Here is an 18,248-nt window from a genome sequence, read left to right on the forward strand (position 1 = left end):
ATCCGGGTTGCCTCTGAGAATTGGACAAGATTGAACATGAAAACCTATCTATCTATCTATCATCTATCTATCTATCTATCTATCTATCTATCTATCTATCTATCTATCTATCTATCTATCTATCATCTTCCTTCCTGCCTACCTACCTACCTACCTACCCACCCATATTCATCTTCACTGTAACCCCTTACATCATAACCTTGGAATAACGTAATTCTAAAGACAACAAAATGTGTGTCCTTAAAAGAATTATTTAACTTCAAAGAAAACTTGTCTTCCTATCCACAAATGCTGAGCTTCACATTAGAGGTACAGCTGGCAGCCACCCAGATTATTAAAATCTGATTTGTAACTTGGGCCCTGGGATTTGGGAATCACAGGAGACCTGTTAGTCTGGTGAATAATTTATTTTGGCAACCAAAAAATACCTGAAATGTAGAAGTTAAAAATACTGTATGCACGAAACCTTAAACACTAAACCTATACAGAACTGTAATATGTGATATACTTGTAAGTAGAGAAAAAGGTAGATCTCCTTTCCTTCTACCTCAGAAATGAAACAAAACTGCAACTGAGCAGCTAGTAGCTGTGATTCTTTACCTTTCATTTCAGTTATCTTGTTCAGCTTTTTCTACAGCAGAAGCAATTAAATATAGAACCATGCTGTTACATCAGCACTATCCCGGCCCCGAATTCTGCTCCCATTCCAGTCATTCTGCTTTTGGAGGATGTTTGGCTAAAACGTTATTGTCAATTGTTCTTATTTTCTTTCTTCAAATTTCAGCTCCCCTCCTCTGGGTTAGATCTCGCATTTTATGTGGAGGCAGTATTTGAGTAATATCTCGTGTTGAACTGAGATGAAATATTTCAAACTGTATAGATTAATTATCTTTTCCCTAGAATCTCTAAATAATTAATGTGCTTGTACATGTGCTGTATGTGTGCGCAGGAGACAAAGGTATTTCTAACATTTACATTCATGGAAAATAGATCAATGTGTACTATAGTTATATTCTATCATTTATGAACAACAACAACAACAACAACAACAGGGAAGGGACCTTTGAGGTCTTCTAATCCAGCCCCTTGTTCAGGCAGGAAACCCTATACTATTTCAGACAAATGGTTGTCCAATCTTTTCTTAAAACCCCCAGTGTTGGAGCATCCACAACCTCTGGAGGCAACTCATTCCACTCATTAAAGGTTCTAATTTTCTAATTTAGGTAATTTTCCCTTAGTTCTAGGTTGCTTCTCTCCTTGTTTAGTTTCCATCCCTTGCTTCTTGTCCTGCCTTCAGGTCCTTTGGAGAATAGGTGTGATCCCCTCTTCATTGTGGCAGCCCCTTAGATATTGAAACACTGCTATCATGTTACCCCTAGTCTTTCTTTTCATTAAACTAGACATATCCAATTCCTGCAAACTTTCTTCATATGCTTTAGCCTCCAGTCCTCTAATCATCTTTGTTGCTGTTGTATGTATTCTTTTTACAGTCTTTTTACATTGTGGCAACCAAAACTGGATGCAATATTACAAATGTATTACCAAGATATTATAAAGCAATATTAACACTTCACACGATCTTGATTCTACTCATCTGTTAATGCAGCCTAGGACTGCATTGGCTGTTTTGGCAGCTGCAGCACACTGCTGGCTCATATTTAACTGATTGCCCACTAGGACTCCCAAGATCCTTTTCACAGTTATTACTATTAAGCCAGGTACCACCTATACTATACTTGTGCATTTAGTTTTTCTTGCCTAAATGTACAGTAGAATCTTACTTTTTTCATCACTGAATTTCATTTTGTTAGATAGAACCCAGTGTACAAGTCTGTCAAGATCCTTTGGAATCTTAAGGCTGTCTTCTGGATTGTTGGCTATTCCTGCCAGCTTAGTCTAGTCTGCAATTTTATTTATTTATTTATTTATTTTATTGAATTTGTATACCGCCCTATTCCCGTAGGACTCAGGGCAGTTTACAGGGCAGTTAGAACCATGAAATACAAAAATTAAAATCGAAATCAATTAAAACAATTAAATTAAATTCAAGCCCCAAAAGTAAACCTAAAACCCAGTTAAATTAACAACCCCACAATCTGAACCAAACAGCTCAAAGAGCCAGGTTTTCAGGTCCCGGCGAAATGAGCGAAGGTCGGGGGCAGTCCTAAGTTCCGTGGGTAGTTGGTTCCATAGGGCAGGTGCACCCACAGAAAACGCCGTTCCCCTGGGAATAACCCGCCAGCATTCATTAACCGGTGGTACCCTGAGAAGGCCCTCCCTGTGGGGGCGCACAGGACGATGGGAAGATGATGCCGGCAGCAGGTGTTCCCTTAGATAGTCCGGACCCAAGCCAGTTAGGGCTTTATAGGTCATTACCAGCACCTTGAATCTCACCCGGAGGGCAACCAGAAGCCAATGCAGCTCGTGGAGAAGAGGTGTTACATGGGAGTATCGGGAAGCTCCCATCACAACTCGCGCGGCTGAATTCTGCACCAGTTGAAGCCTCCGAGTGGTCCTCAAGGGCAGCCCCATGTAGAGGGCATTGCAGTAGTCTAACCGGGAGGTCACAAGTGCATGAGTGACTGTGCGTAGGGCATCTCGGTCCAGATAGGGCCACAACTGGTGCACCAGGCAAATCTGGGCAAAAGCCCCCCTGGTCATGGCTCCTATATGATCTTCAAAACTGAGCCGTGAATCCAGGAGGACGCCCAAGTTGCGAGCCCTATCAATGGGGGGGGGTAACACCTCATCCCCTATTGCTAATGATGGAGAAAACTGGTCAGCCCGAGATGATGGTATGAACAGCCACTCAGTCTTGGCAGGATTGAGACAAAGCCTGTTTCTCCCCATCCAAACCCAGACCGCCTCTAGGCAATGGGACATCACAGCGAGGGCATCACTGGGTTGGTTTGGGGTGGAAAGAAAAAGTTGGGTATCATCAGCGTACTGGTGATACCCCACCCCGAAACCACGAATGAGCTCACCCAGCGGCTTCATGTAGATGTTGAACAGGAGGGGAGAGAGGACTGACCCCTGAGGGACTCCACAAACGAGAGATCTTGGGGTGGACCTCTGTCCTCCCATCAACACCAACTGCGAGCGGCCCAGGAGGTAGGAGGAGAACCACCGTAAAACAGTGCCCTTCACTCCCAGCCCCCTGAGACACCGCAGTAGGATACCATGGTCGATGGTATCAAAAGCCGCTGAGAGGTCTAATAGGACTAGGACAGAGGAACAACCCCTGTCCCGAACCCACCAGAGATCATTCACCAGTGTGACCAATGCCGTCTCCGTGCTATGCCTGGGCCTGAAACCCGATTTTCATTTTCAATTTTGATGAGTTCCCAATCTATCCCTTCATCTAAACCATTGATGAAGATATTGAAGAATGCTGGGCCTAAGACAGAACCTTAAGGTACCCCACTGCATACTTCCCTCCATATAGATGCCATTCCACTGATTGATTATTCTCAATGTCAGGCAGTTGAATTAGAAGACCTTCAAGGTCCTTTCAACTCTGATAATGATGATGATGAGGAGGAGGAGGATAAAGTTGCAAACATTATAAAACTAATCTTAGGTGTCATTGATGAAATTTAAACAGAAAGTATATTATTTTTAAGAAAAAGGGAAAGATTTTAAAGATCTCTTTGAATGTCAATATTTTCACTATTTTATTATGTAAAGACATATCTCCTACCAGAAAAAAAAGAGAGAGAAAGTGAGTGTCAACCCTGTAAACATTGGATGTTCCTGCTCTGACAACTGATGAAAATTGCAGCCATTTTCTCTTTTCTTTTAACATGTTTTTCCTGGTATTTAGAAATCAGGTGCAGAAGGGGGGGGATTGGGATGAAAGCTTGAGCTCAGCTAGCCATAATAATAACGCTGCTTTATGGGAACCCAAGGACAAGCTGATAACGTTTTGGCAGGCTGAAGAGCTGGGGAGAAACCCCGCATTTTAGGCTAATTGGAGAATGTGATTTATGACAGCTTATTGGGGGAGGGAATTGCACTTTGTTACTTTGTATCTGTGGGAAGGGAATTTAGTTTTTGGGTTCAACTATGTAGTGCCGATACTTTGTTTCCTGAATAAAATGTTCTTTAAGGAAGAATTTTTGCCTTGAAGTTCTTTTGATGGGTTTCATCTATTGGAACCATGACAGTGTGTGAGACAGGGAGACAAGAAAATACTAGATATACTTTTTGTATCCATGATTTTACATTATTTTGGTACCCACTGAACTTGCTAGATATTTCTCTGATACAGATGGAGGTGTTCATCTTTGTGTAAAACCTATTGTGTCTTTAGTGCAAGAAATAATAAGTGGAATTGGATTATCATATAGATGGTTAAAGTAAGAATAAACATATTTCAAAAGTCGCAACATTTTTCTAGACAACTCATTTGGCTTTCATTGGGTAGCAACCCTTTTGTGCTTCTGAGAATTTACAGAATTAGACAGACTAAAAACTAGCTTGGCTTGTTTCTTCTTATTAAGTTATTATTTTACTCCCAAAGGTAGTTGCTAAGAATTCTATTAATGGAGAGATATGAATTATTCAACGACTAGAATGTTTAGACAGCAGCCTCAGCACAAAGCCCACACTCAGTTGCAGATTTTATGGAATTCTGCAATCATTTAAAATACACTTAATGTATAAATTATTGATGATCAGCCTAACTATGTTTAGCAAAAGAGGAAACATTAATTATTATACTTCAAATAATAATTTGGCTATATAATTTACAATATTAATTTTCCTTATTTATATGCGAGGCACGGGGTAGAAAAAAACATGACTAAAAATGGTGAACAGAGACAATATTTACTTCTATTTTTATCTGAAAAAGCTCAAGATTTAACTATTATAGATGGCCTTCTCTTTCTAAACATAAAGTACATGGGCTATTCAGGGTACAAATTTATATTAATCCATATGGTTAATAAAAGATAACATTTATATGAAGATAGAAAGTATGATTCCAAATATATTTACTGTACAGGATAGGGATTGTATATCTACTTTCAGGTTTTTTTGAAACAATACATCTGTGACAGCAATTTAAAAAAATCTAATGGAATATTATTACTTACATATGCAAAATGACAAATATTCATGTGCAAGAAATGTGGGCAAAGTCCAAATTTCTAACAGTACGGCACTTCTTTACAAGAAAATGTACAAAGTTGCTGGTGTTGTAATTTTTTTTTATACATTTAAAAATGATATAGGGAGTAGTAAATAGGCAACAGTAGTTTCACTGTATAAGACCTGCATTCTCCATTAGGAACAATAGAGATATCATTTACAAAATGCATGCATACGTATATAAAGAAAAACATAAATTTTATGCATAGAAAAACACCCATTTTAGATAAAATACCGATTAAAAAAATCTGCTTTGGCTCTAGATAGAGACACCATATAAAAAGAGGTATCTGCCTTCACTGTAAAATAGGTAAACCTTTGTTTGTAATAAGTAACACATTCCATTCCTTTGATAATGATTGGTTAAATTAAAAGATATTTTTATAAAATTATGCATTTTTTATATATGACATTGGATAAACTGTCAAAAATGTATAAGAGAGCTTCAAATATTTATTGGAAATGTAACCAAACTGAAGGTACTTTTTTTTTCCATCTCTGGTGGACATGCAAAAAAGCTAGAAAATATTGGGATCTAGTATGTATTTTGATCCAGAAGATTTTAAAGGTGAAGGTAAATTGAAACCAAAGATTTTTCTTTTGAGTCTAATGGTCAAACAAAGGGAAACATCTTATGGAAATTTGCTTTTATATATGACAACAGCAGCAAGACTTTTATATGTACAAAGGTGGAAGGATCTACAAATACCTGTACTTACAATGGAAGAATGAATGATGAAGCTGATGGATTTGACAGAAATGGTGAACTCGACAGCTTTGATTAAAGAAAAGACTGAATAATTTCATATCCACTTGAAACCACTTGGATTTTTTTTGTAAGAAACTAATGTAGACAAATGTTAACCTTAGCATAAAAGTTTGATGCAGGATCCAATCTGGGTCGGTCACTAAGACCAGATGTTTAGCCTTCCAAGCTTTTGGACTCATGATGGAGCCCATCCTCAGGGAACTTGTCTCTACCAGAATGGTATCTAGCAGTACAAAAGTTGGAAAACTAAATCTCTGGCTGTGGTGACCAATCCAGATTGGATCCTGCAACATTATCCTGGGACATATATATTTGCCTTCATTCATAAAAGTTTAATGTACTTTTTAAATTCTTATTTGTAACAAAGAAAGTCTGAAGTCATTCTTTTTCTGCTTTCTTTACTTTTTCTTTTCTTTTTGCACCTCTGTCTTCTTTATCTTTTTTTTTTCTTTCTTAAACCTTTTCAGTTATTTTCTGGTTTTGAAAATCAATGAAGGTAATAACTGGCTAAATTTCTAAACTTCATAACCTTATAAAAGGAGAAACAAAGAGATGTGGGCATAGCTATCCACTCAAAGCAAGTGAAATAAACATATTTTGTACTTTCTACTGATTGTCTGGTGTGCCTCATTTCCAGCTTGGAATGAACCCAGAGAAAGTGTTTTAATCCCAACACTGCTATAGAGGTATTGTTTTTATACATGTTTTTTTTATAGCTGTGGAAGGCTACAGCAGGGGATGTGTTAATGTGTAATGACATTTCATGTGGGAGGTAGCTTGGATTATGGCATGTTGCAGAACTGAATTTTTTTGAAAGCTGCATTAAGCCTATTTTAAATGTACATACCATTGGGAAGAAATTTATTGTTAAGTCTTTTGTTGCTGAACTGCAGTACTGCTAACTCGGGTTTCTGTTTCTGGCCAGAACAAAAGAGGTTTTGGTTGCGTGTCTCCTATGGACTGGAAATTGTTTATTCTGTCTATGGGAAAACTGCAATAGCCTGATAAAGTCCTGAGTATGCTCACTAGTCAGACAATGCTTAGTTGCTCAAAAAATGGTTGGGGCAAAAAAAAATGAATCATTGGGAATCTGAACAAAATGAAATCAGGCTTTCTGACAGAAGCCCATATTAAGTTATAAGAAATACTACAGTAGAACTTTATTTATATAGGCTATAATAACAGAATCTGATATTCCTCTTAAACAAGAGTCAAGAAAGGGCAATCTTAAGGGGTTCTTTTTCCCCTCACATTTTCTTGGTTTCCATGACTGAGATCCTGTTTTGACTATGGCTTCTGTGAATCTTTTCCACAATAGCCCTTCTACACAAGGGAGGTGTCAGGTCCCAAATCCTTATTGTTTTCCCGTCATATGTGCTCTTGTTTGGGGCCTGCCATTCTTCTGGGAGGGGAGGGGATTTGCTTTCGCTTGGGATAACTTTCGCTTTCTACTTTTCCTCTCCCACCTCTATCCACTTGAGAAAAGAATGTGTCTCCCTTATCAGGGAGACAGTTAGGAGAAGCGAAACTGGAGAGTTACCCAAACATCATGCCACCTGTGGATTGGCTGAATTTCTATGACTTTGATGGGAGGAGGAAGATTGCTGGTTTAACTATACTGTTTAGGTGGGATTTTCCCCAGATCTTGTCTTGACTTCCCTACTGTCACTAACCCCTAATAAAAGTTCCTTTTGAGACAATGCCTGTTTTAAGAGTTCTGCTTTCTTGGGTGGTTAGCTGAGGTGGGTCCTTACAGGAGGTAAATTAATTTTCTGATATAAATAAATACATAATACAGGGACTGTGATGTGTTAACAAAAATTAAATACAAACATTAGTTAAAGGGACAAAAATAATACCATTCTCCTTGAAATACCAAGTAGAGTTGATTGTGATTTTACTCCCACTGACCTGTGTTTGCCTTCAGAAGTTTCGGGTGCCTCATCATTGGAAGCTTTCAAGAAGAGACTGGAGAGCCACTTGTCAGAAATGGTATAGGGTCGCCTGCTTGAGCAGGGAGTTGAACTAGAAGACCTACAAGGTCCCTTCCAACTCTGTTGTTCTGTAAATTCTGTGTTTAATTTTTATTTTTTGTAGGTTTTTAATTCCAGTGTTTTCTGGATTTTATTTTTGCACAATGTAAATATGAAAACTCCTGCACATATACATATTTTTTCTTATACCTGTAATAGTACTGTCAAAAGAAAAGTTAAGAATCTGAAGATTTCAGCTGGAGAAACAAAAAAAAGAAAGAAAAAGAAAAGAAAACTAACCCCATAAGCAAACTCTTGGCAATATATTTTTTTATTTTTTTTATTTTAATTCCATTTATATCCCGCCCTTCTCCGAAGACTCAGGGCGGCTTACAAGCTTAGCAGTAGCCTTCATTCTATGTATATGTCTGCTTATTAGGCCTTTCACACACACCCCCAAGCGGCATTATTACAAAGTCAGCTTAATTGCCCCCAACAATCTGGGTCCTCATTTTACCTACCTGGGAAGGATGTAAGGCTGAGTCAACCTTGAGCCTGGTGGGATGCGAACCTGCACTAATTGCAGGCAGCTGGTGTTACTTAAGGAGGCATTAGCCCACTGCTCCACCAAGGCTCATATATATATATATATGAGCCTTATCCAAAGTGAATTATGGATGTTAAACAAATATATATATATTTCCTTTGCTTAGTAACAATTAGGCGTATACATCTCATTAAAAATTGAAACCAGTTTGTTTGGGAGCAACTTTTACTGAGTCAAGCAGAGGGAATATAAAACTCGATGAGTCTCAAGAGAAAATCTGGCACTGCAATTAGGATTCCCCCCCCCTCTTTTCAATTTGGTTTTTACCATTTACTTAGAAAAAATATCACAGTGCAGATGTGTGCACCAAATAGTATTTGAGATTTTGGCTGAAACTACTTTTGTTATTTCTCTCTTTGACATTTTCTGTAATCTTGCATAGAATACTAGTGGATCAATGGCAGAATGAGCATCTAATTTTTATGGCATGTCTAAAATCTATGGAATCTCTAGATCAGTGTGAAATGCTAGCTGGAGAATTTTGGCAGCTGAACTTCATATACAGGAAGTTGTTAAAGTCACAACTGAATCCAAAATTTTTGTTGTTGAGCAAGACAGTTGTTAAGTAGGTTTTGCCCCATTTTACAACTTTTCTTACACAGTTGTTAAGTGAATCACTACAGTTATTTAGTAACATGGTTGTTAAGTGAATCTGATTTCCCCATTGAGTTTATTTGTCATAAGATCACAAAGTTGATCACATGACCCTGGAACACTGCAACCATCATAAATACAAACCAGTTGCCAAGCATCCAAATTCTGATACGTCATCGTGGAGATGCTGCAGAAGTCCTAAGTGTGTAAAAGGGTCATAAGTCACATTTTTCAGTGCTGTCGTAATTTCAATCACTAAACAAATGGTTGAAAGTTGAGGACTATCTATATCTTAAAACTGCTGAGGCTAAATATCACTGATTGAGAGCTTCAATGCATTATCACAGTAGTGTTTATTTCCAATAGTGAACTGTCTGATCTTCAATTATTTTAAGTTTTTATGCCCATATCTGAAGAATGCTTTTCACAATAAGATCACAATAGGTTTTTTCAACAAGATTTGAAATAAAACTCTTACAGCTACACTGCTTAACATGACCTGTATATTACATCAAATAAGAAAACACATTTTGCAAATAAGATGTATAAAAAAGTAGTGAGATCAGAACTCAGTTACAGTTATGTAATAGTATGACATGTCTTTTTAATCACACGAACCCTACGTATATTCATTTAGGACCTTTATTTATAAATACATATGTGCTTATAGGTATTCCTCGACTTATACCCAAAACTGAGCCCAGAATTACACGGTGGCTATTAAGCAGGACATTGTGGGACTGCACCTAATTTTACAAACTTTTTTTTTGCAACAGTCATTATGCAAATGCTGCTACATTATATCTAATGTGCAGTTTTTGCCAGAAAACCAAAAGTGAATGCCAAAAACGGGCAAAAGAAAAAAACACAAATTGTGGTCGTGTGATTGCAAATGGCCACAAATGTGTGCCAGTTGCCAAGTGGTCCAAATGCAATCATATAACTGGTGGGGGGGGGGCAGTTATGGAAGTTGGAACTTCAAAATCAGTTCATAAGTATCTTTGGGGGGAGGTGTCTGTCATAACTTTGAACAATCACTAAGTGAGAACTACCAATATTTTAAAACCTTTTTCTAAATTAAATTTGTAATTTTCCATTAGGGTTGAAAACAAATAGTTAACTTACATAGGATCATTAGGCTAAGCAGTCAATTGATGTACTAAGCACAATATACCCTCAGGGATGTAAGTTTTAATCAGAAGTGAGGAAGTATTAACAATTGATGAGCTCTAGCAAATACAAAAATCACTTTCTCCGAAACAATACGATAGGTAATAGATATCACAGTGCCAGTCTGATTCCCTGCCCCTAAATTGCCTGAGCAAATAAAACAAAACTACACGCAAACACAAATAATAATAATAAAAAACTACAAACCAAAGCCAAACCTGTAGCAAAGAATAGATATAAAAACTTAGAAAGGAAAAAGGAAGGACAATATTAAGAGCTTTCCCACAGTGAAACCTAAGGGACCCATAGATCTCTACCTTTGACCTCTAGATCAATATCTGTAGTTTCAGGAGGGAAGCTTATCTGGCTATTTTGTTGGCTTTTTCTTCCAGTGAAAATTTTCCTATCCTGGCTAAGTAGAAAACATATCTTATAATATGTAGAAAAATCAGAATAAACTCAGAAAATATGCTGGTATTCTACAAAAGCAATCTTGGATATTAATCTTTTGGTGGGGGTTGTAAAAGCTCATGCCAACTTTGTCCAAGACCCTTCTTTTCCTGCTCCCACACAGCACCGCAAGCTCTTCCAAATGCAATTTATCCTTTTACTGGGAAATTACTTTTTTCCTATCAGTCTGACACAAGACCTGAAGCCATGGAAGTAGCAATTCTTCTAAGGATTGCTGTAAAAGGAAACCTAGATCTCCCATTGTCCACTTGAGCTTCTGCTATATTATACTGCTAGTCAAAATATTAGGAAGGTGAAACAGGAGAGATGAAGAAAGAAATCATTTTCAATTTCATGCTATTGTTCCTTTACCTTACACAGTTACTTGTTCAGTGAGAGGAATGTATTAGACTGGAGACCTAATACAAAGTTTGGTTGCAGACCATGGGAGTGTTATTCTGAATCTTTAGATTGTCTGAGGAACAGACAGTTAGGTTTTTAAGAAAAAAACTTTGGGAATGGATATTAAAAAGAGCTTTGGTGGAGCAGTGGGCTGATGCCTCCTTAAGTAACACCAGCTGCCTGCAATTAGTGCAGGTTTGCATCCCACCAGGCTCAAGGTTGACTCAGCCTTCCATCCTTCCGAGGTAGGTAAAATGAGGACCCAGATTGTTGGGGGCAATAAGCTGACTTTGTAATAATGCCGCTTGGGGGTGTGTGTGAAAGCCCTAACAAGCAGGCATATACATAGAATGAAGGCTACTGCTAAGCTTGTAAGCCGCCCTGAGTCTTCGGAGAAGGGCGGGATATAAATGTAATAAAAATAAAATAAAATAAATAAATATTGAACAGGCAATGGATAGGCAATGGACAAACATGTAGAAGATAATTTGAGTGCATTCATGAATACCAATTTGCAGTCACAAGATATAATGATAACTCCTTAATTTTGCAAAATTAACAAAATTGGACATACTCAACCACAGATTTGACTGAAAAACTGTTAACACTTTAGGTGAAGCCAAATCCAAAAATGGTAGAGAATTCCTTCCTGGACACCTGGCACTTGGGCAAATGGCTGATGGCTGAAGACATGTAAATATTTAAAAACGTACCATTTAAAATATATAAACAAATTGCCAAGAACATATTTTCTTCAAAGTCAACACCAGATACGTAATCAGAAAACAGCACCAGATAACAATCAGGGAAGAAAACAATACTTTAATAAAGGAACATTCAAGGAGGAAGCCCTGGTGTAATGGTTAGAATGCAGTATTTCAGACTACCTCTGCCCATAGTCTGCAGTTTGATCCTAATGGGTTCAAGATTGATTCAGCCTTCCATCCTTCAGAGATCAGTAAAATGAGGACCCAGATTGTTAGGGGCAAATATGCTGACATTGTAAACCACCCAGAGAGTGCTGTAAACTTGTAAAGTACTGTGGGGGACCCAAGGCCATCCACAGGCAGTGGTCACAGTAATGACAGCATTTGTGTAATTTTTTTTGGATTGCTAACAAAGAATTAAGGGAGACTGATATGCATTTCAAACTGATTTGTTCTCATCAGTCAGCCATACCCTTCTGAGATTTGAACCTGGGCTGATTGCACATTAGGCAGTTGTTTTAACCTCTAGGCCACAGGCTCTTTCTCACTTTGTTAGCCGAGAAGCAAGGGAGATATGTGTTAAATGTTTGTTAAGTATTTAGATTACCTTACTAGGCCCCAAACATGGGACAAATCTTTATTTCCTGTTTCAGCCTAACCCCAGGCCATCCACAGGCAGTGGTCACAGTAGTGACAGCTCATATTTGCGTAATTTTTTTTTGGATTGCTAACAAAGAATTAAGGGAGACTGCCTTATGTGCAATCAGCCCAGGTTTGCAAGTTGCAGTTGAGACAGCCCATCTCATTTTAGATATATCACATATAATTGAAGATTGTAATTAGTTGCGTGTGCATGTTCAGCAAGTGTGATGTATTTCTGCTGGCATTTCTAGGCCTCTTTCCAACCACATCCAGAAAAATTTGTAACAAACATTGGAATTCTCAATGCCATGTTTGGTATTTCCCAGCAATCTTTACTGGAAGGAAAAAGCAATCCCTGCTGCGTTACTGATCCCACAGAAGCATTTGCATGCATGCAGGTATCCTTAGGGTGCCACAGTTATGGATGAGAAATATTGGTTGCAAAGTTGGCATTTCTGGATGCAGTACAGAGATTTTGGACTTATTTTTGTTTCTTTGCATGTTTGATATTTTTAAAAAGGCATATGCTACTGACTACGCTTATGCACATATGTAACATCTTTTGCTAGAATACATGACCACTGCTTGTCCAGAATGTGAAAAGTGAAAGTTTGTGACTAAACAAAATTTTAATGTACAGATAATACCACCATAAATTATTTTAGCTTTTTAAATAAATGTTGTTATTGATGTTAAGCTCACTATGGAAAATGTCATATATTGTTATGTATATACTAGGTTAATTATTTAAAGACTGAAGTGCAACATAACTAGATTCTAAATAATCTATTTTTCAAAACACACAACAGTCCAAACAGTAAAATTAAACTCCGAATTAAGAATATTTCATTCTTAAGAATTGTTTAATTTAAAGTAGTTTAGTTGTAATAGATATTTATAGATTCAAAATAGTTTTCAAGAGTATTTACAAAAGATACTATGTTTTTCTAGCATCAGCTAAATTAGACATATTACATTGAGAAAAATGTTTCTCATTTCTTTCCTGTTACCTTTATTGATTTCATTGCAGAGATGTTAACATAGGAAATAGATTATTTTGTTATCTAATTTTACCTTCCAAAAGACAGAAGCAGATGAAAAATGTGAAGTTCTTTCCTGTTGGCTTTTTTAAATTAGCTGTTTTAGATTCTAAAAGTTTAGTTCCTAAAGAAGTAACCTTGTAAATAATTTTAATGTCCTCCTCTAGTGCAGGGTAGGCAACCTTGGCTCTTTTATGACTCAAGGACTTCAACTCTCAGAATTCCTGAGCCAGCATGGCTCAGCTTGGAAACCTCTCCCTTTCCCCTCAGCATGGCTGGCTCAGGATTTCTGGGAGTTGAAGTCCACAAGTCATAAAAAAGAGCCAAGATTGCCTACTCCTAAAGCCAATAAAGGGAGGTTGTTGTTTTTTTGCAAAAAAAGGTGCCAGAATGCCGTTCTGAGCATTCTATGGGAAAAGAAGCCCTGTATATAATAAAATAGTACAAAGAATTTTGAAGAATAGCATTGAAATGAAACTGACACTTCTTATTTGGACTTATGGGTAGCCAGTTAGAAAACACTTACTGAAAATTGATTTTGATATGATAAATGTAGCAAGATTATTATATGCACAAATATAGAAAAATATTGAAATATAAAAAAATGGAGGATTGTGAAAATAGCAGAATTAGCAGTGATAGCAAAACTGGCCTATTTGGTCAGGGATAAAACAATAAGTGCTTTTAAAAAAAGAGTGAAATACTTTTATGGCCTTTTTGCTGAAAATGGAAAAAAAGTGAAATTGTGATTTTTGAATTTGGTGATTGAAAAAGTGGACTGAATAAGAATTTAAAGATTATTGTAATGTTGAGAGAGAAGGGATAATAAGTTTGGTTTGTAACTTTTGTTAATCAGAGCAGAAATTGCATTTTAATTGCCTTTTTCTTTCTTTAACTGTATTATTTTCTTCACTTTTCTTTTAAAAAAGTAACTTGATTTTAGATCAGAAAATTCAGTCTTCCATTTGTTCCCAAACATTTGGGGGGTGGGGTGGGTTGGAGATTGTATATCCTGTTTCCACCTACTGATTTTGTCTCAACAAATGAACCAGCAAATATGTGGAAAACTCTTAAAAGTATCACTGGTTGCAGAAAACCCCTTTCCATGCTGAAGGGAATCAACCACTGGCAGATGACCTGAAGTGTTTCGCTCTAGGTTTGACAGGAAACCACTATCACCTATCACTACCATCTCCATCTCAGATACACCAACAACAGCCATGCCTCCTACAACTGACACTAACCAATTGGGACTCCCATCTTTGGTTACCACAGAAAATGATGTGCAAGATCTATTTCACAGACAAAAGCCTGGAAAAGCACCAGGCCCAGAAAAGATAATTCCTTCTTGATTGAAAGCTTGTGCTGACCATCTGGCCCCCATCTTTGCCCCCATCTTTAATAAATCACTAGAGATGTGTTATGTTCCTTCTTGCTTCAAATGCTCTACTATCACCCCAAAACCAAAAAGCTGGAACTGAATGACTACAGTTGCTCTGACACCGGTAGTTATGAAAACCTTTGAAAAGTTAGTGGTAGCCCACCTAAAAACCATCAAAGGTCCAGCTGTTAGACCCCTTGTAATTTGCTTATTGAGCAAATAGATGAACATATGATACTGTTAATATGGCTCTGCACTACATCTTACAACATCTTGAATCTTCAAGGACCTATGCAACAGTCCTTTTTGTAATTTTCAGCTCAGCATTAAATACCATCATTCCAGATATTCTTCTGACTAATTCAGCTAGCTGGGCCTGACCGCACTTGTAAGTGGATCATAAGCCTCTTAACAGACAGGAAGCAGCAAGTGAAGGTAGGCAAAATCACATCAAATACCTGCACAATTAGCACAGGCCCCCACCCCAGGACTTTATGTTCTCTCCATTACTCTTCTCTCTATATACCAATGACGGCATCTCAAAGGATCCCTCTGTTAAAGTACTGAAGTTTGCGGATGATACAACATTGATTGGTTTCATTTGAGACAATGACGATTCTGCATACAGATGGGAAGTTGAACAACTAGCCTTGTGGTGTGTATGGAACAATCTTGAACTGAACACACTCAAAACTGTAGAAATGATAGTTAGGGTTAGGATTAGGCTAGATTTTAGGAGACAGCCTCCTATTCCTACCAACTCTTATAATACTAGACAACACAGTATCAAAAGTAGAGACCTTCAAGTTTCTAGGTTCTATAATATCTCAAGATTTAAAATGGGCACTTAACATCAAACATGTCACCAAAAAACCACAACAAAGAAGGTTGTTCCTGTGCCAATTCAGAAAGCTCAAACTGTCCAAAGAGCTGCTGATACAGTTCTACAAAGGAATTGTTGAGTCTGTCATTTGCACCTCTATAACTGTCTGGTTTGGCACTGAAACCAAACAAGACAGTCACAGACTTCAAAGAATAGTGAGAACTGCAGAAAAAAAACACAATTGCTATCAGCTTGCCTTCATTGAGGATGTGTATACTGCATGAGGAAGACAGAGGGCTGTAAAAATATCCCCTCACATCCTGGACAAAAACTGTTTCAACTTCTTCCCTCAAAATAGATTATGCAAAATAATTTATAAATTTATAAATTTTGCATTAGAAATTTCTGAGAAGCTGCAATAATTTCCTATAGACAACTACTGTGAGAACCAATATAGCATGTAAACAAAGGATTATATAGGGTAGATGATGTATTAGCTTCCAGCTCTTTTAGATACAATTTGGGTATAGTGCTAGCTATAAATCAGAAGTCTTATAAGGTGATTTCACTCTCCAATATCTTTAGATAACTCCTTCAGGTTACTTAAGGTTTTCTTCTCCCTATTTGCAAAATTAGTGAAGGAAGCAGAGATAATGTGCTCCATTATCTAGAACAGTCATCCTCCTGGCTGAGTGGTGTCTATTTGTTTTAGAAATACTGTTCAAATAGCATTGTTTAACAGAGCTTTTGGGTTTTGATTGTTGCCATTGTATTCAATACTTTAGTAGGAGATCCTATTTTGTACCATTTTATTTTTTATTTTTAATATTACTGCTGCTTTTAATTGTTGTCCTTGATAATTATACTGGAAAATGGTATATAAAAACTGTAAATAAGTAATCGCATATATATGAGTTTAGAAATTACCACTAGGATTCAAATTAACTGCATTTTTAATTTACTGTGTAATAAAACAATGATTCATCTCACCATAATGTGGAAAATAATGGCTAGTTTATCTGTGTGACCGCATTATTTGTGGTCCAGATGTTAACTTATTAGACAACTTTAAGGTTATGCTTTCCTCTCTCCTTTTTAAAGTTATTAAGACTTCAAATATAAAATTTATTATAAAAAGTCAACTTTTTATCATGAAGAACCAAACCATTTTTGTATACAAGTATAGAATTTTCCATTCCTTAACTGAAGTCAGAAGGTTTGGTTCAAAGTCACCAGAGAATTTTATTCAGGTTTTGAACAAGCCAAAATATACCCAAACTGTGAGAAATTGTATATGATCTAGGAACTAAGGAATTTGCTTAGAACTATTGAGTTAATTCACAAAAAATTGTGAATTAATTCAATGTTAATTCCTTTGTTCCCAAAGCTGTGCCAAAGTATTATTATTCTTTGATAAAATTGGCATTCTTGCTTATATTAATAGAATCTAGTGTACTTTATCAATAACTCATTTTTCCTGCTTATAAGGGAAGAACAAAGCAAAGTGTTGTCCAGTTGGAAACCTGGATCAAATAACTGTTCTGGTCTTCATCATCCTCACTTGGAGCAGTTGTATATATATATGTGTCTTCTGTGTGCTGACTGGAATTGTATTACGTGGATTTTGGTTGAAACAATTGGTCCAATATTGAAAGGGAATGGGGTAATCCATGTCCAAGAACAGTAAATGGACCAATCCCTTTGTAGTCTCTAGCTCAAACTTTTACTTCCAGGGTTTGGGTTATGAAAAACAGTTTAGGAAGTTTTAAAATATAAATCAGATATCTTAAACATATTGATATTACATAGGTTACAGAGATGTTCCATTTTTACACCCTTATCTTTGGTAAATGTCTTTGTAAAAAGCTAAAGGTCACATTAGAATAATGAAAACGGACAGGTAAGAGTACTGTTGTGGAGATAAAAAGCAAAACGTAATACAAAAATTCAGTGAGAAATATGATCATATCTGAATAGTGAATATTAAAATATAATATAAAATTATTTCACATCTGAGTTAAAGTAACATGTCTCAGTGCTTCTAATGAAGCAGTAAATGCTGAACATAGAAAATATTTTATTTATTTCTAAATCTACATAGACTACTTTAAACTTAGATATGAATGAGCTTCCTTTTAATTTGCTTATAATGCCATGACTAGTGACCCTTTAAATCACAAGCCAATTACAAGCTTGTAGTTCCAACTAATTACCTCCTGGCAATACACATTAGAATGGTAGCTTCAATATCCAGCTCATTAGGAGGAGGCAGAAAAATAAATTACATATTTACTTGGTGTGTATCATGTACCTAAAAGTTTATAAGGGAAACTATACTTATTATAAAAACAATATCACAGATAAACTGAATCTTTTGCTAAATAAGCAACAGTGTAGAAAGGAAAAGAAATATAATTTTCTTTCTCTGTTAATAATTGTATAGTAAAAAAAATCTAGATATATTTAGAATGAATGAAATTGGACTCTGGGCAACATAAACTACTTCAAAAACATCTCAATCAGGTCTGCACCTCTA

General features: G+C 36.7%; 1 protein-coding gene across 1 annotated transcript in view; it reads right to left on the reverse strand.

Moving 5' to 3' along the window:
* Positions 1-18,248, reverse strand: part of EDIL3 (EGF like repeats and discoidin domains 3) — a gene marked incomplete at both ends in the record, with an annotated part of 274,583 nt that overhangs the window by 72,732 nt on the left and 183,603 nt on the right. The window lies entirely within an intron of this gene.

This window comes from Vipera berus, assembly GCF_964194415.1.
Source record: "Vipera berus genome assembly, chromosome: 2".
Lineage (NCBI taxonomy): Eukaryota > Metazoa > Chordata > Lepidosauria > Squamata > Viperidae > Vipera > Vipera berus.